This window comes from Triticum dicoccoides, chromosome 6A (genome assembly GCF_002162155.2).
Source record: "Triticum dicoccoides isolate Atlit2015 ecotype Zavitan chromosome 6A, WEW_v2.0, whole genome shotgun sequence".
Taxonomy (NCBI): domain Eukaryota; kingdom Viridiplantae; phylum Streptophyta; class Magnoliopsida; order Poales; family Poaceae; genus Triticum; species Triticum dicoccoides.
Genome location: NC_041390.1, coordinates 329129308 through 329152740, shown reverse-complemented (window position 1 = coordinate 329152740; position 23433 = coordinate 329129308).

The window sequence follows — 23433 nt, the reverse complement described above, 5'->3', positions numbered from 1 at the left end:
TAGGTTTCACAAGTGGCTTCTCTCGAGAGCATAAGTATCCTACGGTGGGTGAACAAATTACTGTTGGGCAATTGACAGAATTGAGCATAGTTACGAGAATATATAGGTATGATCATGTATATAGGCATCACGTCCGAGACAAGTAGACCGACTCCTGCCTGCATCTACTACTATTACACCACTCATCGACCGCTATCCAGCATGCATCTAGAGTATTAAGTTCATGAAAACAGAGTAATGCCTTAAGCAAGATGACATGATGTAGAGGGATAAACTCATGCAATATGATGAAAACCCCATCTTGTTATCCGCGATGGAAACAATACAATACGTGCCTTGCTGCCCCTACTTTCACTGGGAAAGGACACCGCAAGATTGAAACCAAAGCTAAGCACTTCTCCCATTGCAAGAAAGATCAATCTAGTAGGCCAAACCAAACTGATAATTCGAAGAGACTTGCAAAGATAACCAATCATACATAAAAGAATTCAGGGAAGATTCAAATATTGTTCATAGATAGACTTGATCATAAACCTACAATTCATCGGTCTCAACAAACACACCACAAAAAGAAGATTACATCGAATAGATCTCCACAAGAGAGGGGGAGAACATTGTATTGAGATCCAAAAAGAGAGAAGAAGCCATCTAGTTACTAACTATGGACCCGTAGGTCTGAGGTAAACTACTCACACTTCATCGGAGGGGCTATGCTGATGATGTAGAATCCCTCCATGATCGATGCCCCCTCCGGCGGAGCTCCGGAACAGGCCCCAAGATGGGATCTCGTGGATACAGAAAGTTGCGGAGGTGGAATTAGGGTTTTGGCTCTGTATCTAATCGTTTGGGGGTACATAGGTATATATAGGAGGAAGGAGTACATCGGTGGAGCAACAGGGGTCCCACGAGGGTGGAGAGCACGCCTGGGGGGCGGGCGGGTAGGCGCGCCCCCTACCTCGTGGCCTCCTCTTTTGTTTCTTGATGTAGGGTCCAAGTCCCTTGAATCATGTTCGGTGAGAAAATCACATTCCCGAAGGTTTCATTCCGTTAGGACCCCGTTTGATATTCCTTTTCTTCGAAACCCTAAAATAGGCAAAAAAAATAGCAATTCTGGGCTGGGCCTCTGGTTAATCGGTTAGTCCCAAAAATAATGTAAAAGTGGATAATAAAGCCCAATAATGTCCAAAACAGTAGATAATATAGCATGGAGCAATCAAAAATTATAGATACGTTGGAGACGTATCAAGCATCCCCAAGCTTAATTCCTGCCCGTCCTCGAGTAGGTAAATGATAAAAACAGAATTTTTGATGCGGAGTGCTACTTGGCATAATTTTAATGTAATTCTTCTTAGTTGTGGTATGAATATTCAGATCCGAAAGATTCAAGACAAAAGTTCATATTGACATAAAAATAATAATACTTCAAGCATACTAGCAAAGCAATTATGTCTTCTCAAAATAACATGGCCAAAGAAAGTTCATCCCTACAAAATCGTATAGTTTAGTCATGCTCCATTTTCGTCACACAAGAATGCTCTCATCATGCACAACCCCGATGACAAGCCAAGCAATTGTTTCATACTTTAGTAATCTCAAACCTATAAACTTTCACGCAATATATGAGCGCGAGCCATGGACATAACACTATGGGTGGAATAGAATATAATGAGGGGGTTATGTAGAGAAGACAAAAAAGGAGAAAGTCTCACATCAACGAGGCTAATCAATGGGCACTAGAGCTATAAATGTATGAAAGCTCAACAAAAGAAACTAAGTGGGTGTGCATCCAACTTGGTTGCTCACGAAGACCTGGGGCACTTGAGGAGGCCCATTGTTGGAATATACAAGCCAAGTTCTATAATGAAAATTCCCACTAGTATATGAAAGTGACAAAATAAGAGACTCTCTATCATGAAGATTACAGTGCTATTTTGAAGCACAATTGTGGCAAAGGATAGTAACATTGTACCTTCTCTCTTTTTCTCTCATTTTTATTTGGCCTTTTCTCTTTTTTTATATGGCCTTTCTCTCTCTCTTTTTTTATAATTCCTCACTTGGGACAATGTTCTAGAAAATGATGATCATCACACTTCTATTTATTTTACAACTCAATGATTACCACTCAATACTAGAACAAAAGATGACTCTATTTGGATGCCTCCAGCGGTGTACCGGGATATGCAATGGACCAAGAGTGACATGTATGAAAGAATTATGAACGGTGGCTTTGCCACAAATACTATGTACTACATGATCATGCTAAGCAATATGACAATAATGAATGTGTCATGATAAACGGAATGGTGGAAAGTTGCATGGCAATATATCTCGGAATGGCTATGGAAATGCCATAATAGGGAGGTATGGTGGCTGTTTTGAGGAAGATATAAGGAGGTTTATGTGTGAAAGAGCGTATCATATCACAGGGTTTGGATGCACCGACGAAGTTTGCGCCAACTCTCAATGTGAGAAAGGGCAATGCACGGTACCAAATAGGCTAGCAAGGATGGAAAGGTGAGAGTGCGTGTAATCCATGGACTCAACATTAGTCATAAAGAACTCACATACTTATTGCAAAAATCTACAAGTCATCAAAAACCTCGGCACTACGCGCATGCTCCTAGGGGGATAGATTGGTAGGGAAAGACCATCGCTTGTCCCCGACCGCCACTCATAAGGAACACAATCAAATAACACCTCATGTTTCAAATTTGTTACATAACATTTACCATATGTGCATGCTACGGGACTTGCAAACTTCAACACAAGCATTTCTCATTTCACAACTACTCAACTAGCACGAATTTGATATTATTACCTCCATATCTCAAAACAATCATCAAGCATCAAACTTCTCTTAGTATTCAAAACACTAATAAGAAAATTTTACTAATCTTGAATTCCTAGCATATTAGGATTTTAAGCAAATCACAATGCTATTTAAGACTCTCAAAATAATCTAACTGAAGCATAACAGATCAATAGTTTCTATAAAACAAATCCACCACCGTGCTCTAAAAGATATAAGTGAAGTACTAGAGCAAAACTATATAACTCAAAAGATATAAGCGAAGCACATAGAGTATTCTAACTAATTCCAAACCATGTATGGCTCTCTCAAAAGGTGTGTACAGCAAGGATGATTGTGGTAAACTAAAATGTAAATACTCAAATCATACAAGACGCTCCAAGCAAAACACATATCATGTGGTGAATAAGAATATAGCTCCAAGTAAAGTTACTGATAGAAGTAGACGAAAGAGGAGATGCCTTCCGGGGCATCCCCAAGCTTTGGATTTTAGGTGTCCTTAGATTATCTTGGGGGTGCCATGGGAATCCCTAAGCTTAGGCTCTTTCCACTCCTTGTTCCATAATCCATCAAATTTTTAACCAAAACTTGAAAACTTCACAACACAAAACTCAAAGTAGAAAATCTCGTGAGCTCCGTTAGCGAAAGAAAACAAAAGACCACTTCAAGGTACTGTAATGAACTCATTATTTATTTATATTGGTGTTAAACCTACTGTATTCCAACTTCTCTATTGTTTATAAACTATTTTACTAGCCATAGATTCATCAAAATAACCAAACAACACAAGAAAAACAGAATCTATGAAAAACAGAACAGTCTGTGGTAATCTGTAGCTAGTGCAAGATATGGAAGCCCATAAATTCTAAAATAAATTGCTGGACGTGAGGAATTTATCTATTAATCATATTCAAAAATAATTAACTAAATATCACTTTCCAAATAAAAATGGCAGCAGTTCTCGTGAGCGCTAAAGTTTCTTTTTTTACAGCAAGTTTAACAAGACTTTCCCCAAGTCTTCCCAACGGTTCTACTTGGCACAAACACTAATTAAACACGAAAAACACAACCAAAAAATAATCTAGATAAATTATTTATTACTAAACAGGAGCAAAAATCAAGGAATAAAAATAAAATTGGGTTGCCTCCCAACAAGCACTATCGTTTAACGCCCCTAGCTAGGCATAAAAAGCAAGGATAGATCTAGGTATTGCCATCTTTGGTAGGCAATCCATTAGTGGATCTCTAATAGATTCATAAGGTAATTTAATTTTATTTCTAGGAAAGTGTTCCATGCCTTTCCTTAATGGAAATTGGAATCTAATATTTCCTTCCTTCATATCAATAATTGCACCAATCGTTCTAAGGAAAGGTCTACCAAGAATAATAGGTCATGAAGGATTGCAATCTATGTCAAGAACAATAAAATATATGGGCACATAATTCCTATTTGCAACAATAAGAACATCATTTATTCTTCCCATAGGTTTCTTAATAGTGGAATCCACAAGGTGCAAGTTTAGAGAGCAATCATCAAAATCACAGAAACCTAACAAATCACACAAAGTCTTTGGAATCGTGGAAACATTAGCACCCAAATCACATAAAGCATAGAATTAATGATCTTTAATTTTAATTTTAATAGTTGGTTCCCACTAATCATAAAGTTTTCTAGGGATAGAAACTTCCAATTCAAGTTTTTCCTCATAAGATTGCATAAAGGCATCAATGATATGTTTAGTAAATGCATTATTTTGACTATAAGCGTGAGGAGAATTTAGCACGGATTGCAACAAGGAAATACAATAAATCAAAGAGAAATTTTCATAGTTAAATTCCTTGAAATCCATAAAAGTGGGTTTAGCAACATCTAGGGTTTTAATTTCTTCAATCCCACTTTTATCAATTTCAGCATCAAGATCAAAAAATTCCGAATTCTTGGAATGCCTTCTAGGTAAAGGTGGATCATATTCAGTCCCATCATTATCAAGATTCATTGCAAAACAAAGATTTAATAGGGGACACATCAATAACTTTTAGATCTTCATCTTTATTTTCATAGGAACTAGAAGAAGACGCTCATATAAAGGCATCTTTCTTAGCACGCATCCTAGCAGTTCTTTCTTTGCACTCATCAATGGAAATTCTCATGGCTTTGAGAGACTCATTGATATCATGCTTAGGTGGAATAGATCTAAGTTTCAAAGAATCAACATCAAGAGAAATTCTATCAACGTTCCTAAACAACTCATCAATCTTAAACAATTTTTCTTCCATCAAAGCATTGCAATTCTTTTGCGATGTAATAAATTCTTTAATATTAGATTCAAAATCAGAGGGCGTCTTATTATAATTTCCATAAGAATTGTTGTCGGAATTACCATAATTATTAGAGGGATTACTAGGATAAGGCCTAGGATTGAAATTTCCTCTATACGCATTGTTACCAAAATTGTTCCTACCAACAAAATTCACATCCATAGATTCGTTATTATTCTCAATCAAAGTAGATAAGGGCATATCATTAGGATCAGAAGAAACACTCTTAGTAGCAAATAATTTCATAAGTTCATCCATCTTTCCACTCAAAGCATTAATTTCTTCTATCGCATGCACCTTTTTATTACTAGATCTTTCAGTATGCTGTTGAGAATAATTAACCATAATATTATCTAGGAGTTTAGTAGCTTCTCCTAAAGTGATTTCCATAAAAGTGCCTCCCGCGGCTGAATCTAAAAGATTTCTAGAAGCAAAATTCAATCTGGCATAAATTTTTTGTATAATCATCCAGAAATTCAAACCATGAGTAGGGAAATTATGTATCATTAATTTCATTCTCTCCCAAGCTTGTGCAACATGTTCATGATCAAGTTGCTTAAAATTCATAATATCGTTCCTAAGGGAGATGGTCTTAGCGGGAGGAAAATACTTAGAGATAAAAGCATCTTTGCACTTATTCCATGAATCAATACTATTTTTAGGCAAAGATGAAAACCAAGCTTCAGCACTATTTCTAAGCGAAAAAGGAAATAGCTTCAATTTAACAATATCATTATCCACATCTTTCTTCTTTTGCATATCACACAAATCAACGAAGCTAGGAAGGTCGGAAAACGGATCTTTCATGACAAGATTCAGCAAAGCAGTATTAATTTCACAAGATTCAACATCGGTAAGAGGAGCAATCGGAGTGCTAATAAAATCATTATTGTTGGTATTGGTGAAGTCACACAATTTAGTGTTATCTTGAGCCATCGTGACAAGCAAGAACACTAACACACAAGCAAACAAAAAACGGGCATGAAAGAGGCAAATGGGAAAGAGAAGGAGGATAGAAAGAGAGAGGGCGAATAAAACGGCAAGGGTGAAGTGGGGGAGAGGAAAACCAGAGGCAAATGGCAAATAATGTAATGTGGGAGATAAGGGTATGTGATGAGTACTTGGTATATTGACTTTTGCGTAGACTTCCCCGGCAACGACGCCAGAAATCCTTCTTGCTACCTCTTGAGCACTGCATTGGTTTTCCCCGAAGAGGAAGGGATGATGCAGCAAAGTAGCGTAAGTATTTCCCTCAGTTTTTGAGAACCAAGGTATCAATCCAGTAGGAGGCTATGCGCCAGTCCCTCATACCTGCACAAAACAAATAAATCCTCGCAACCAATGCGATAAGGGCTTGTCCATCCCTACACGGCCACTTACGAGAGTGAGATCTGATAGATATGATAAGATAATATTTTTGGTATTTTTGTGTTCAAGATGCAAAGTAAAATAAAAGCAAAGTAAAAAAGCAAAGGAAATAACTAAGTATTGGTAGATTAATATGATGAAGATACACCCGGGGGCCATAGGTTTCACTAGTGGCTTCTCTCGAGAGCATAAGTATTCTACGGTGGGTGAACAAATTACTGTTGAGCAATTGACAGAATTGAGCATAGTTATGAGAATATCTAGGTATGATCATGTATATAGGCATCACGTCCGAGACAAGTAGACCGACTCCTGCCTGCATCTACTACTATTACTCCACTCACCGACCGCTATCCAGCATGCATCTAGAGTATTAAGTTAATGAATATAGAGTAACGCCTTAAGCAAGATGACATGATGTAGAGGGATAAACTCATGCAATATGATGAAAACCCCATCTTGTTATCCTCGATGGCAATAATACAATACGTGCCTTGCTGCCCTACTGTCACTGGGAAAGGACACCGCAAGATTGAACCCAAAGCTAAGCACTTCTCCCATTGCAAGAAAGATCAATCTAGTAGGCCAAACCAAACTGATAATTAGAAGAGACCTGCAAAGATAACCAATCATACATCAAAGAATTCAGAGAAGATTCAAATATTGTTCATAGATAGACTTGATCATAAACCCACAATTCATCGGTCTCAACAAATACGCCGCAAAAAGAAGATTACATCGAATAGATCTCCACAAGAGAGGGGGAGAACATTGTATTGAGATCCAAAAAGAGAGAAGAAGCCATCTAGCTACTAACTATGGACCCGTAGGTCTGAGGTAAACTACTCACACTTCATCGAAGGGGCTATGGTGATGATGTAGAAGCCCTCCGTGATTAAGGCCCCCTCCGGCGGAGCTCTGGAATAGGCCCCAAGATGGGATCTCGTGGATACAGAAAATTGCGGCGGTGGAATTAAGGTTTTGGCTCTGTATCTAATCGTTTGGGGGGTACATAGGTATATATAGGAGGAAGGAGTACATCTGTGGAGCAAAAGGGGGCCCACGAGGGTGGAGGGTGCGCCAGGGGGGTAGGTAGGTGCGCCCCCTACTTTGTGGCCTCCTCTTTTGTTTCTTGACGTAGGGTCCAAGTCCCCTAGATCACGTTCGGTGAGAAAATCACATTCCCGAAGGTTTCATTCCGTTAGGACTCTGTTTGATATTCCTTTTCTTTGAAACCCCGAAATAGGCAAAAAACAACAATTCTGGGCTGGTCCTTCGGTTAATAGGTTAGTCGCAAAAATAATATAAAAGTGGATAATAAAGCCCAATAATGTCCAAAACAGTAGATAATATAGCATGGAGCAATCAAAAATTATAGATACGTTGGAGACATATCTGAGCACCACATTGCACGACATATTATACACTAGAGCAACAGATTGCATGGTATAAGTAGATAGCACAATTCACTAGAATTTGTTTAGGAAAAGCAGGAGCAAGACATGCAACGGGTAAACCGAGCATGCTTAACCGGCGTAGCTAGCAAACTGAACATTGGCCCTTATAGTGAGCTAGTAAGACACGCTACTCCTCATCGTCAGAGATATCGATGATGATTGGATCCTTGGACATGGAAGAGGGCGAGGCCTCTACATCGTGGGTGCCCTCATCATAGTGGTGAGTTGCCTGAGCCGCTCCGGGCACCAACCTTCTGGCTCTCGAGTTTAGGTAAGCATGTGCACGCTGAGAAAACACCTCGTTGTCTTCCTCGAAGGTGAAGGAAATTAGCCCTAGAGGCAATAATAAAGTTGTTCTATTATATTTCCTTATACCATGATAAATGTTTATTATTCATGCTAGAATTGTATTAACCGGAAACATGATACATGTGTGAATACATAGACAAAACACCGTGTCCCTAGTAAGCCTCTACTAGACTAGCTCGTTAATCAAAGATGGTTTAGTTTCCTAACCATAGACATGTGTTGTCATTTGATGAATTGGATCACATCATTAGGAGAATGATGTGATGGACAAGACCCATCCGTTACCTTAGCATGTTGATCGTTCAGTTTTATTGCTATGGCTTTCTTCAAGTCATATACATATTCCTTTGACTACGAGACTATGCAACTCCCGGATACCGGAGGAATACCTTGTGTGCTATCAAACGTCACAACGTAACTGGGTGATTATAAAGATACTCTACAGGTATCCCTGAAGGTGTTTGTTGGGTTGGCATAGAACGAGATTAGGATTTGTCACTCCGAGTGTCGGAGAGGTATCTCTGGGCCACCTCGGTAATGCACATCATAAGAAGCCTTGCAAGCAATGTGACTAATGAGTTAGTTGCGGGATGATGTATTACGGAATGAGTAAAGAGACATGCCGGTAACGAGATTGAACTAGGTATGAAGATACCACAATCGAATCTCGGGCAAGTAACATACCGATGACAAAGGGAATAATGTATGTTGTCATTACGGTACGACCAATAAAGATCTTCGTAGAATATGTGGGAACCAATATGAGCAATCAGGTTCCTCTATTGGTTATTTACCGGAGAGGTGTCTCGGTCATGTCTACATAGTTCTGGAACACGTAGGTTCCGCACGCTTAACGTTCGATGGCGATTTGGTATTATATGAGTTATGTGATTTGGTGACCGTATGTTGTTCGGAGTCCCGGATAAGATCACGGACATGATGAGGAGTCCTAAAATGGTCGAGAGGAAAAGGTTCATATATTGGACGATGATATTTGGACACCGGAAGTGTTCCGGGGGTACCGGGTACATATCGGGTCACCGGAAGGGGTTCCGGGCTTCCCCCCGGCAACTACATGGGCCTAATTGGCCAAGACAGGGACAGGCCAGCCCCTAGGGGGCTGGTGCGCCCCATGTAGGCCAAAATACGGGGGAAGGAAAGAGGGGAAGAGATAAAGGAATGGGAGCAATTCGGCCTCCCCCTTCCTTCTCTCCTCCCTCCTCCTTCCTTCCCCCTCCGGATGAATTTGGAAGGGGGGAGGCCGAATTGGGGGCGCCCAAGTAGGATTCCTCCTACTTGGGGCGCCCCCTTGGCTGCCTCTCCTCCCCTCCAACCTATATATATGACCGGGGGGCACCGCTAGAACACACAACAATGATTGTTAGCCGTGTGCGGCGCCCCCCTCCACAGTTTACACCTCCGGTCATATTGTCGTACTGCTTAGGCAAAGCCCTGCGCGTATCACTTCACCATCACCATCACCACGCCGTCATGCTGACGAAACTCTCCCTCTACACTTTGCTGTATCAAGAGTTCGAGGGACATCATCGAGCTGAACGTGTGCAGAACTCGGAGGTGACGTACGTTTGGTGCTTGATAGGTCGGAACGAGAAGAAGTTCAACTACATCAACCGCGTTGTCAAACGCTTCCGCTTTCGGTCTATGAGGGTACGTGGACACACTCTTCCCCTCTCATTGCTATGCATCTCCTAGAGAGATCTTGTGTGAGTGTAGGAATTTTTTTGAAATTGCATGCTACGTTCCCAATAGTGGTATCATGTGTCAGGTCTATGCGTAGATGATATGCACGAGTAGAACATGAAGAGTTGTGGGCGGTGATCGTCATACTGCTTACCACCAATGTCTTATTTTGATTCGGCGGTATTGTTGGATGAAGTGGCCCGGGCCAACCTTACATGACCACGTTCATGAGATCGGTTGCACCGATAGACATGAAACTAGTTTTGAATAGAGGTGGCTGGCGGGTGTCTATTTCTCCTACTTTAGTTCACTCGAATTTGACTATGGTCGGTCCTTGTTGAAGGTTAAAACAACAAACTTGTTAATCACTGTTGTGGTTTTGATGCGTAGGTAAGAACGGTTCTTGCTAGAAGCCCATAGCAGCCACGTAAAACTTGCAACAACAAAGTAGAGGACATCTAACTTGTTTTTGCAGGGCATGTTGTGATGTGATATGGTCAAGACATGATGTGATATGCGTTATTGTATGAGATGATCATGTTTTGTAAAAGTTATCGGCAACTAGTAGGAGCCTTGTGGTTGTAGCTTTACTGTATGAAAATGCAAATGCCATGTAATTGCTTTACTTTATCACTATGCATTAGCAATAGTTGTAGAAGAAATAGTTGGCGAGACGACCACGATGCTACGATGGAGATCTAAGTGTCAAGCCGGTGACAATGGAGATCATGACGGTGCTTTGGAGATGAAGATCAAAGGCACAAGATGATGATGGAAATATCATGTCATATATTTTGATTGCATGTGATGTTTATCTTTTATGCATCTTATTTTGCTTAGTACGATGGTAGCATTATAAGATGATCCCTCACTAAAATTTCAAGGTATAAGTGGTCTCCTTGAGTATGCACCAATGCGACAGTTCGTCATGCTGAGACACCATGTGATGATCGGGTGTGATAGGCTCTACATTCACATACAACGGGTGCAAGACAGTTTTGCACATGCGGAATACTCGGGTTAAACTTGACGAGCCTAGCATGTACAGACATGGCCTCAGAACACTGGAGACCGAAAGGTCGAACGTGAATCATATAGTGGAAATGATCAACATAGATATGTTCACCGTTGACGACTACTCCATCTTACGTGATGATCAGACATGGTTTAGTTGATTTGGATCACGTAATCATTTAGATGACTCGAGGTATGTTTATCTAAGTGGCAGTTCTTAAGTAATTTGATTAATTGAACTTAATTTATCATGAACTTAGTCCTGATAGTATTTGCATATCTTTGTTGTAGATCAATAGCTCATGTTGCAGCTCCCCTATATTTTTGATATGTTCCTAGAGAAAACTAAGTTGAAAGATGATAGTAGCAATGATGTGGACTGGATCCTGATATGAGGATTATCGTCATTGCTCCACAGAAGAATTATGTCCTTGATGCACCGCTAGGTGATAGACCTATTGCAGGAGCAGATGCAGACATTATGAATGTTTGACAAGCTCGTACGATGACTACTTGATAGTTTAGTGCACCATGCTTTACGGCTTAGAACCGGGACATCAAAAACATTTTGAACACCACGAAGCATATAAGATGTTCCAAGAGTTGAAATTGGTATTTCAAACTATGCCCATGTCAAGAGGTATGAGGCCTCTGACAAGTACTTTGCCTACAAGATGGAGGAGAATGGCTCAGCCTGTGAGCATGTACTCAGAATGTCTGGGTAGTACAATCGCTTGAATCAAGTGGGAGTTAATCTTCCAGATAAGATAGTGATTCACAGAGTTCTCTAGTCACTATCTGTGACGCCCCGAGAACTTCATGCCAGGTGTCTTCCAATTATTCGCTGTTGTTGCCTTGTCATTCGCTTGCGTGTTGCCTCTTGCCATGTCATCATGTGCATTGCATCATCATGTTTTCAAAACTTGCATCCGTCCGGGTCTCCCAGTTCCTCCCGTTGTCAGTTCTGAGCCCAGACATACTTGCACGCGCCTGCGGCACGTCCAAAATATTATTTTATAAGTGGCCAGAAAAATATTCCAGGAATGGGGTGAAAGTTGGCGTGCGGTCTTGTTATAGTGTAGGTAGGCCACCTGCCAAGTTTCGTCGCATTCAGCGTCCGTTTGAGGCTGTAACGGATAACTATAGCGGCATTATAGCCGGTCATACGTCGGACGTTTTTGGTCTCCGGAAACCGTTGCCAGGCTGCTATTCTCTTTTCTCCTCTCAGCCCGAGGCCTTCTGCACAGCCATAATCAGCCCACCTACTTATCCCCTCCACTCCGGACCGTCGGATCGAGATCCGATGCCTGAAAATGGATGAAAACCCCTCCAAACCCCTAACCCTAGCCCCACTTTCTATATATAGGCGTCTCCCCTGCCATTTTTGGCCTCCTACCTACCCCCTCCTCAAATTTCGCAGCCAGCCACCACCTCCCTTCTCGGATCAGCCGCCGGCCACCTCTCTCCGCCACTTGGCAAGCAACGAGTGGCTGCGCCGCCGCCAGCCGCCCCCTGGGGCCTCTCTAGCGCCACCACATGTCCCTCACTTGTCGTCCCTGTGCCAGGCCTACCCGCAGCCCATCAGCTGCCTGCTGTTGGCCGAACCGGGCCGACCCTGCCGCCGCTCATGCCCGACCTGCCCGAGTGCCCCCGCTCCCTCCTCCCGTCGCCTCTGCCCAACCCCGTCGTCGGCGTGTGGTCGCCGGGTCGCCGGAAGCTGCGCCACCATGCCGGCGAGCGCCGCCACGACCCTGCCCTATTTTCTTCCTCTGCTCAAACTCTCTCTAACCTCTCTCTCCCTATGTGCCATGGACGCCGCCGCCTGAGCTCGGAACCGCCCCGCTGTACCTTGTCGGTCCCTCTTCTAGCCGGATCCGGGCGCCCTCCTACCAGATCCGTCCATCCCCGCCATCCGCCGGTACTCTTCACGCTGCGCGGCCATCCCCATCGCCGCCCCGCCTTCCCTCAATCCAGTGGGATCAGGGAGGAGGACGAGGTGCCTCTGGGCCCCATGGGCCGCGACCCACCCGAGGCCCAGCGCTACAGCTCGACCAGCCCATCACCGAGCCGGCATAGTGCCTTTGGTGAGCAGCTCCTGGTAGCCCATCGCCCTATGCATTGCTTGTCTAGCCCAGATCCAGTTTCGGCCCATTCTTGTTTTTTTCTCGTTCCTGCGAATTTAGCTGTTCCAGGTGTTTGACAGTTTTGCAGAAAACCCTTCTAGTTCATGCATTTAATAACTCTGAAACCATGCATCGGGTTAAAATAAGTTATATATGATAAATGCTTAGATTTTTGCCTAGTTTCATAATATGCTACTTTCATGCATGTTTGACATGTTTAAAATATTGTTTGTTTAAATTTGCTCTAATGCCATGCTAAAATGCTTTATTTCATAACTAATTAACCGTAGCTCCAAATTAATATACTTTATATGTAAATGGGGTCGAAAATGCCTAGTTTAACATGGTGGCATTATATTGCATGTTTAACAACTCAAAAATATGGTTTAGGGCAGAACATTACCAAATCTAAAATATACATGTGGGGATTTACCGGAATTGTTGTTTGTTGTTCCAGCCTCATTTAAACTTGCCTAGATAGGTAGTTTTATCATGCTTCACCTCTTGCCATGTTTAATAACATTTAATATTATCGGGTACATAAACGGGAGAGAACTAAATAAGTCATGTGGTGTTTCATCAATATGCAACTCGTTGCATACTGAGCTCCACTTAATTTGTAGTATTGTTTGTGCATATTGTCATGCCATGCCTCATTAAAAACATGCATCATACTTGGTTGTGCATCATGCCATGTTTATGTGATGGTTGTTTACCATGTTGTTTGCTTCTTTCTGGTGTTGCTTCTTCTTGTTAGTTCCAGTAACGTCGTGTTTGTGAGGATTCGTTCGACTACGTCCATTTGTCTTCTTCATGGACTCGTTCTTCTTCCTTGCGGGATCTCAGGCAAGATGACCATACCCTCGAAATCACTTCTATCTTTGCTTTGCTAGTTTTTCGCTCTATCGCTATGTCGCGCTACCTACCAATTGCTATATCATGCCTCCCATGTTGCCATGTCAAGCCTCTAACCCACCTTTCCTAGCAAACCGTTGTTTGGCTATGTTACCGCTTTTGCTCAGCCCCTCTTATAGCGTTGTTAGTTGCAGGTGAAGTTGAAGTTTGTTCCATGTTGGGACATGGATATGTTGGGATATCAAATATCATGCATCTATATACTGGGTAAAGGGTGGAAGGCTCGGCCTTATGCCTGGTGTTTTGTTCCACTCTTGCTGCCCTAGTTTCCATCATACCGGAGTTATGTTCCTTGATTTTGTGTTCCTTATGCGGTTGGGTGTTATGGGAACCCCTTGACAGTTCTCTTTGAATAAGACTCCTCCAACAAGGCCCAACCTTGGTTTTACCATTTGCCTCATCACCACCTATACTTTTCCCTTGGGAGTCGCACCCCCGAGGGTCATCTTTATTTTAACCCCCCCGGGCCAGGGCTTCTCTAAGTGTTGGTCCAAACCGGGCAGCCTGTGGGGCCACCTCAGGGCAACTTGAGGGCTGGTTTTACTCGAAGCTTGACCTATCCGGTGTGTCCTGAGAACGAGATATGTGCATCTCCTATCGGGATTGTCGACACATCAGGCGGCTTTGCTGGTCTTGTTTTACCATTGTCGAAATGTCTTGTAACTGGGATTCCGAGACTGATCGGGTCTTCCTGGGAGAAGGAATATCCTTCGCTGACCATGAGAGCTTGTGATGGGCTAAGTTGGGACACCCCTGCAGGGTATAAACTTTCGAGAGCCGTGCTCGCGATTATGTGGCGGATGGGAATTTGTTAATATCTGGTTGTAGAGAACTTCACACTTGACTTAATTAAAATGCATCAACCGCGTGTGTAGCCGTGATGGTCTCTTTTCGACGGAGTCCGGGAAGTGAACATGTCCATGATCAAGTTGCTTAAAATTCATAATATCGTTTCTAAGGGAGATGATCTTAGCGGGAGGAAAATACTTAGAGATAAAAGCATCTTTGCACTTATTCCATGAATCAATACTATTTTTAGGCAAAGACGAAAACCAAGCTTTAGCATGATCTCTAAGCGAAAAAGGAAATAACTTCAATTTAACAATATCATTATCCACATCTTTCTTCTTTTGCATATCACACAAATCAACGAAGCTATTTAGATGGGTAGCGGCATCTTCACTAGGAAGGCCGGAAAACGGATCTTTCATGACAAGATTCAGCAAAGCATTATTAATTTCACAAGATTCAGCATCGGTAAGAGGAGCAATCGAGTGCTAATAAAATCATTATTGTTGGTATTGGTGAAGTCACACAATTTAGTGTTATCTTGAGCCATCGTGACAAGCAAGCAAACTAACACACAAGCAAAGAAAAATCGGGCAAAAAGAGGCAAATGGGAAAGAGAAGGAGGATAGAGAGAGAGGGCGAATAAAACGGGAAGGGTGAAGTGGGGGAGAGGAAAACCAAAGGCAAATGGAAAATAATGTAATGCAGGAGATAAGGGTATGTCATGGGTACTTGGTATATTGACTTTTGCATAGACCTCCCCGGCAACGGCGCCGGAAACCCTTCTTGCTACCTCTTGAGCACTCCATTGGTTTTCCCCGAAGAGGAAGGGATGATGTGGCAAAGTAGCGTAAGTATTTCCCTCAGTTTTTGAGAACCAAGGTATCAATCCAGTAGGAGGCTACGCGCTAGTCCCTCGTACCTGCACAAAACAAATAAATCCTCGCAACCAACGCGATAAGGGGTTGTCAATCCCTACACGGCCACTTACGAGAGTGAGATCTGATAGATATGATAAGATAATATTTTTGGTATTTTTTTGATAAAGATGCAAAGTAAAATAAAAGCAAAGTAAAAAGCAAACGAAATAACTAAGTATTGGGAGATTAATATGATGAAGATAGACCCGGGGGCCATAGATTTCACTAGTGGCTTCTCTCGAGAGCATAAGTATTCTACGGTGGGTGAACAAATTACTGTTGAGCAATTGACAGAACTGAGCATAGTTATGAGAATATCTAGGTATGATCATGTATATAGGAATCACGTCCGAGACAAGTAGACCGACTCCTGCCTGCATCTACTACTATTACTCCACTCGTTGACTGCTATCCAGCATGCATCTAGAGTATTAAGTTAATGAAAACAGAGTAATGCCTTAAGAAAGATGACATGATGTAGAGGGATAAACTCATGTAATATGATGAAAACCCCATCTTGTTATCCTCAATGGCAATAATACAATACGTGCCTTGCTGCCCCTACTGTCACTGGGAAAGGACACCGCAAGATTGAACCCAAAGCTAAGCACTTATCCCATTGCAAGAAAGATCAATCTAGTAGGCCAAACCAAATTGATAATTCGAAGAGACTTGGAAAGATAACCAATCATACATAAAAGAATTCAGAGAAGATTCAAATATTGTTCATAGATAGACTTGATCATAAACCCACAATTCATCGGTCTCAACAAATACACCGCAAAAAGAAGATTACGGCGGTGGAATTAGGTTTTTGGCTCCGTATCTAATTGTTTGGAGGTACGTAGGTATATATAGGAGGAAGGAGTACGTCGGTGGAGCAACAGGGGGCCCACGAGGGTGGAGGGCGCGCATGGGGAGGGGGGGTAGGCGCACCCCCCTACCTCGTGGCCTCCTATTTTGTTTCTTGACGTAGGGTCCAAGTCCCCTGGATCACGTTCGGTGAGAAAATCACGTTCCCGAAGGTTTCATTCCGTTTGGACTCCGTTTCATATTCCTTTTCTTTGAAACCCTGAAATAGGCAAAAAAACATCAATTCTGGGCTGGGCCTCCGGTTAATAGGTTAGTCCCAAAAATAATATAAAAGTGGATAATAAAGCCCAATAATGTCCAAAATAGTAGATAATATAGCATGGATCAATCAAAAATTATAGATACGTTGGAGACGTATCAGAGCACCACATTGCACGACATATAGAACATATACACTAAAGCAACAGATTGCATGGTATAAATATATAGCACAATTCACTAGAATTTGTTTAGGAAAGGCAAGAGCAACACATGCAACAGGTAAACCAAGCATGCTCAACCGGCGTAGCTAGCAAACTGAACATTGGCCCTTATAGTGAGCTAATAAGACAAGCTACTCCTCATTGTCAGAGATATCGATGATGATTGGATCCTTGGACATGGAAGAGGGCGAGGCCTCTACATCGTGGGTGCCCTCATCATAGTGGTGAGTTGCCTAAGCCGCTCCGGGCACCAACCTTCTGGCTCTAGAGTTTAGGTAAGCATGTGCACGCTGAGAAAACACCTCGTTGTCTTCCTCGAAGGTGAAGGAAATTAGCCCTAGAGGCAATAATAAAGTTGTTATTTTATATTTCCTTATACCATGATAAATGTTTATTATTCATGCTAGAATTGTATTAACCGGAAACATGATACATGTGTGAATACATAGACAAAACACCATGTCCCTAGTAAGCCTCTACTAGACTAGCTCGTTAATCAAAGATGGTTTAGTTTCCTAACCATAGACATGTGTTGTCATTTGATGAATTGGATCACATCATTAGGAGAATGATGTGATGGACAAGACCCATCCGTTACCTTAGCATGTTGATCGTTCAGTTTTATTGCTATGGCTTTCTTCAAGTCATATACATATTCCTTTGACTACGAGACTATGCAACTCCTGGATACCGGAGGAATACCTTGTGTGCTATCAAACGTCACAACGTAACTGGGTGATTATAAAGATACTCTACAGGTATCCCCGAAGGTGTTTGTTGGGTTGGCATAGAACGAGATTAGGATTTGTCACTCCGAGTATCGGAGAGGTATCTCTGGGCCCTCTCGGTAATGCACATCATAAGAAGCCTTGCAAGCAATGTGACTAATGAGTTAGTTGGGGGATGATGTATTACGGAACGAGTAATGAGACTTGCCGGTAACGAGATTGAACTAGGTATGGAGATACCGACAATCGAATCCCGGGCAAGTAACATACCAATGACAAAGGGAATAATGTATGTTGTCATTACGGTACGAGCAATAAAGATCTTCGTAGAATATGTGGGAACCAATATGAGCATCCAGGTTCCTTTGTTGGTTATTTACCGGAGAGGTGTCTCGGTCATGTCTACATAGTTCTGGAACCCGTAGGGTCCGCACGCTTAACGTTCGATGGCGATTTGGTATTATATAAGTTATGTGATTTGGTGACCAAATGTTGTTCAGAGTCCCAGATAAGATCACAGACATGATGAGGAGTCCCAAAATGGTCGATATGTAAAGGTTCATATATTGGATGGTGATATTCGAACACCGGAAGTGTTCCGGGGGTACCGGGTACAAATCGGGTCACCGGAAGGGGTTCCAGGCATCCCCCCGGCAACTACATGGGCCTAATGGGCCAAGACAGGGACAGACCAGCCCCTAGGGGGCTGGTGCGCCCCATGTAGGCCAAAATACGGGGGAAGGAAAGAGGGGAAGAGATAAAGGAAGGGGAGCAATTCGGCCTCCCCCTTCCTTCTCTCCTCCATCCTCCTTCCTTCCCCCTCCGAATGAATTTGGAAGGGGGGGAAGCCGAATTGGGGGCGCCCAAGTCGGATTCCTCCTACTTGGGGCGCCCCCTTGGCTGCCTCTCCTCCCCTCCAACCTATATATATGACGGGGTGGGGGGTGGGGGCACCGCTAGAACACACAACAACGATTGTTAGCTGTGTGCGGCACCCCCCTCCATAGTTTACATGTCCGGTCATATCACTACAAAAAAGACACATCCGTGACATTTTGGCCTGAACGAATTTTTTTCTATCATACATATGACACTTCTATGACGATAATTGTGACAAAACCCGGTATCATCATAGCTGTGGTGGGCTCCTACTTCTATGACAAAAAGTCATGACAGAAAATGGGCTTTTCGTCCTGGGCGGGCTGGAGACGCAGTTGCATGACATTCTTTGGGCCGTCCATGACGGAAAAAACCGTGGTAGAAGCGAGGGGGAGGAAAAATTCGGGGAGTTCCCAGTTACGGTGGGAGGTTTGGGGCCGAGCCATGCGCGTTTCTCTCGTACACATATGCGCGTGTGTGCGAGGCGTTGGCTCTAACTGAACTCGAGAAAGGCGTTGGGCTCTAACTAAACCCGAGCGATTGCTCTGCAGGCTATGCGTTACTGAACCCGAGCGATCGATCGATGGCTGTTAACAAAACCCGATCGAGCGATTCCTTCGCTACTGCTGCTAACTGAAGCCGATCGATGCTGCCTCTGGGATGAACAGTGAGTGTTGCGGGGGGTTTGGATGAACAGTGAGCGGTGGCGTTGCCTCTGGATGAACAGGACCCCGTGGTGTGGTAAAGGGCTGGATGAACAGTAGACGGTGGAGGGGTGCCTGTGGAGGGGTGGTTGAACAGGACCCCGTGGTGTGGAGGGTTGGATGAACAGTAGAAGGTGGAGGGGTGGTTGAACAGTAGCCGGTGGAGTAGCGCGCGGTGGAGGCTGGATGAACAGGAGCCCGTGGAGGCTAGAGGAGGTCGACGGTGGAGATGAACAGTATCCCGTGGAGTCCCGTTTTGCGGTACGCCACACCCCTCCCGATGAACAGGACCCCCGTTTCGACCGTAGGAGGTCCGTTTCGTCCGTTTTGCGGTACGCCACACCCCTCCCGATCAACAGGACCCCCGTTTCGACCGTAGGAGGTCAGTTTCCTCCGTTTTGTAGTACGCCACACCCCTCCCGATAAATAGGACCCCGTTTCGACCGTAGGAGGTCCGTTTCCTCCGTTTTTGGTATGCCAGACCCCTCCCGATGAACAGGATCCCATTTCGAACATGGCCGTCAAACACAAGGCCGTTTTGTCCGTTGTGCAGTACGCCAGGCCTCGTTTCCATCGCCTGTTCTGTCCAAGCCCTCCCGATGAACACGACCACGCATTCCGTTCTGACCCAGCCGGTTGGCTCCCACGCGTTCTGTTGCCTCCCGATGAACACGACGCATTCCGTTGCCTCCCCATGAACACGACGCATTTCGTTGCCTCCCCTTAAACACGACGATGACGTTGTTTCTCCGTTCCGACCCAGCCATGTACACGAGCCCTCGCCGTACGTATGCGCGAGTAGGCGTTCGAGACCCCGCCCGTATGTACACATACGTGGCCGTATTTTCTTTCTTGCACCCTGGCCGCTGTACGTACGTGTACATGCTACGTGCGCGCCTCTACTACGACACGTACGCGCTTCTACTACGACACGTGCGCGCCTCTACATCCACCAGTATATATGTACGTACACGTTCGCGACCAGAATGACAACGCTACGTATGCTTCGACCAGGTGGGTCCCGACTATCAGGACTTCCTTGCGTGCGAAGATGTAGTTGGTGGGTCCCAGCAGTCAGGCGGGTGAATCGTTTTTTGCCCGAACGCACTTCCTTGCGTGCAAAGATGTAGCTAGTCGGTCCCAGCAGTCAGGGGCAAATGTTTTTTTCGCGAAATACAGTGGCCCGTCCGGTGGGTCCCAGCTGTCAGGTGGAGGAACCATTATTTTCCGCGTAATAAGGAGGCACTTCCTTGCTACGTCCATGGACCCAGCTGTCAGCCTCTCCACATACTGTCCATGTCCGATGGAAGTCGTTCCTTGACCACGTTGACCATGCCGCGCCGAGAGCACCCGGGCGGTGGACGATGGTGAGGCCTAGGAAGGGGACGACGGGGAGCTGGGGAAGATGCGACAGTGGAAGCCCGCGCGGAGAGGAGTACGAGGGTTCCCTGGTTCGACTGCGGTGTGAGGCTGCCGTCGCCGCAGGGCCTGGCTAGCGGTGGGAATAGTAGGGGGCGGTGAGGCCTCCGCGGCAGCACAGCCGGCCACGGGAGGCAGGAGCATACGACACGACCGGCGCTGCTTTGGGCGGCTGGAGCAAGAAGACCAGAGGTTGAAGAAGCACTATGGTCGTTGGATGGACATCGTACGGTCATTGGAGCTAGAATCATTCATATTGACTAAAGTTGACAAAGGCCCCCATCCCAGTCAACTTAGTAGCCCCACAAGTCAGCCTCCCACCATGGCGGGTCCCAGCTAGTAGGGCGGCATTCATTTTTTTGTGTGTAATAAGGAGGCACGTCCGGTGGGTCCGAGCTGACAGCGGGGGAACATTTTTTTCGTGATATACGCTGGCCCGTCCGATGGGTCCCAGCAGTTAGGGGGGAACCATTTTTTTCATGAAATAAGGTGGCCCGTCTGGTGGGTCCCTGCTGTCAGGTGGAGGAATAATTATTTTGCGCGTAATAAGGAGGCACTTCCTTGTGGCCGCCTGGACCCAGCTGTCAGCCTCTCCACGTACAGTACTCTTCCGATGGAAGTCGGTCGTTGACCATGTTGACCATGCCGCGCCGAGAGCACCAGGGCGGTGGTCTAGACGACGGCGAGGCCTAGGAAGGGGACGACGCGGAGCCAGGGAAGACGCAGCAGCGGAAGCCCGCGCGGAGAGGAGTACGAGGGTTCACTAGTTCGACTGCGGTGTGAGGCTGCCGTCACCGCAGAATAACAGGGGGTGTGGGTGAGTAGACGGATGGCCTGGACAGCGGTGGGAGTATTACGGGGCGGTGAGGCCTCCGCGGCATCACAGCCGGCCACGGTAGGCAGGAGCACGCGACACGATCGGTGCCACTTTGGGCGGCTAGAGCAAGAAGACCAGAGGTTGAAGAAGCACTATGGCCGTTGGATGGACATCGTACGATCACTGCAGCTAGAATCATTTATATTGACTAAGTTGACAAAGCCCTTGGTACGCGTCAACTTAGTAGGCCCACAGCTCAGATTTGGCAGAGAACATATAGCCCATTTGCGATTTGTAAGAATGTACAACCCATTTTTTAATTCTAATGGAATTTACTACAGCCCATTTACAGTTTGTTAAAAGTACAGCCCAACTTATATCTAGGACAACGATTAATAATTTCAAACAACCGCTCAAAACAGAATTCAAAAAAAATTCCCACATTTTGATGGGATCCGAAATATTTTTATCCAAAATTTCTAGTCAGGTTAAATATAATTTCAAAATAAAGTTGTATTACATTAAAATCCAACGAAATATTGCGCGCGCAACAAGTAATTAAATTAATATTTTCAAATTCCAAAAATAATATATTTTTCAAACTAATTACGTGTTTGGTGCATAGTAACTGTCTAGTTTTTATAATTACATCCCATTTATTATTTCTTAAAGTCCATTTTCTTGTTAAGCCTAATGCATACCTCCTAGGTAAGTTTGCAGCCCAGCGGGGCGAAGAATAACAAGTTGACTCGGATATTGTGTACAACTGTCGGCCCAGTTGCATTGCTAATGTTGAAAAAGGCATGTGTAGTACAGTACAACCTAACATGGTTACTCAGCCCACATTCAGCGACGCCGGAAAGGCCCAAACAAGGCTTCTATACAACTTTTTGAAGTCATTGAGCTCAATTAATAACTTCAGAAAAAGTTAGATTACAGTGGAACCTAATTAAAAGCTGTCACGAGCAAATAAATAATTCAATGGGTCCCACTTGTGCGTGTGCGCGCGCGCGCGTGTGCGTGTGTGTGTGTGAGAGAGAGATAGAGATAGATAGATAGAGAGACCCATCGGTCGATGCTCGTAAATACATCTTTCAGCCATATGCATTGCTGATGCTCAGTAAAAACTTATATAGTTGACACAATCATATAGAACATCATAGCACACTGAACTTGCATACAAAAATTTCACGCAGGCGGCACAATCAGGATGGAAGCAGTGGATCGCTACGAGAAGGGCTATGTTGAAACCAACGAAGTCGTACATAACGGTTCATCGTCTTTATCAATGACGGGGAAATATCTTGAATGTTGTGCAAAGAAAACAGACAGACAACACAATAAGATCTGCTAGCACATTAAGTTGACGTACACCCCTTTCTAAAAAAAGTTCAGGTACAAAATTAGAATAGGTCACAATCAAATGTACTGGCATATCAGTGCTTCACACCCATAGCTTGGATTTAACTAGTATCTGACAAGATTCAGTTGTTACCTCAAATTAGAGCACATCCAGGCAGCCAGCCCTACCTCTTCTCCCAAAGAAGCAGTTGGCTCCGCAGCGCGATGGAATATGCCCTGTGCCATCCATCGTTCCGAGCAACACGAGGAAATTCTGACGTTGACTCCTGTAATGGACGTCGTCGATGGACCCTGGCACCAGCGGCGGCGACAGGACTTCGATTGATGGATTGACCACTTCATCGACATGCACGAACACTCGATACAGGTACATCCCTAACGTGGCCCACGGCGGCTTTGGTGGCGACGAATAGTACAACCCCGGTTCCTGCACCGATATCTCAACACCAATCACCTTCGGTATGGTGGACGACTTCTTCATCCATGCCATAACCGTCAGAGCCCA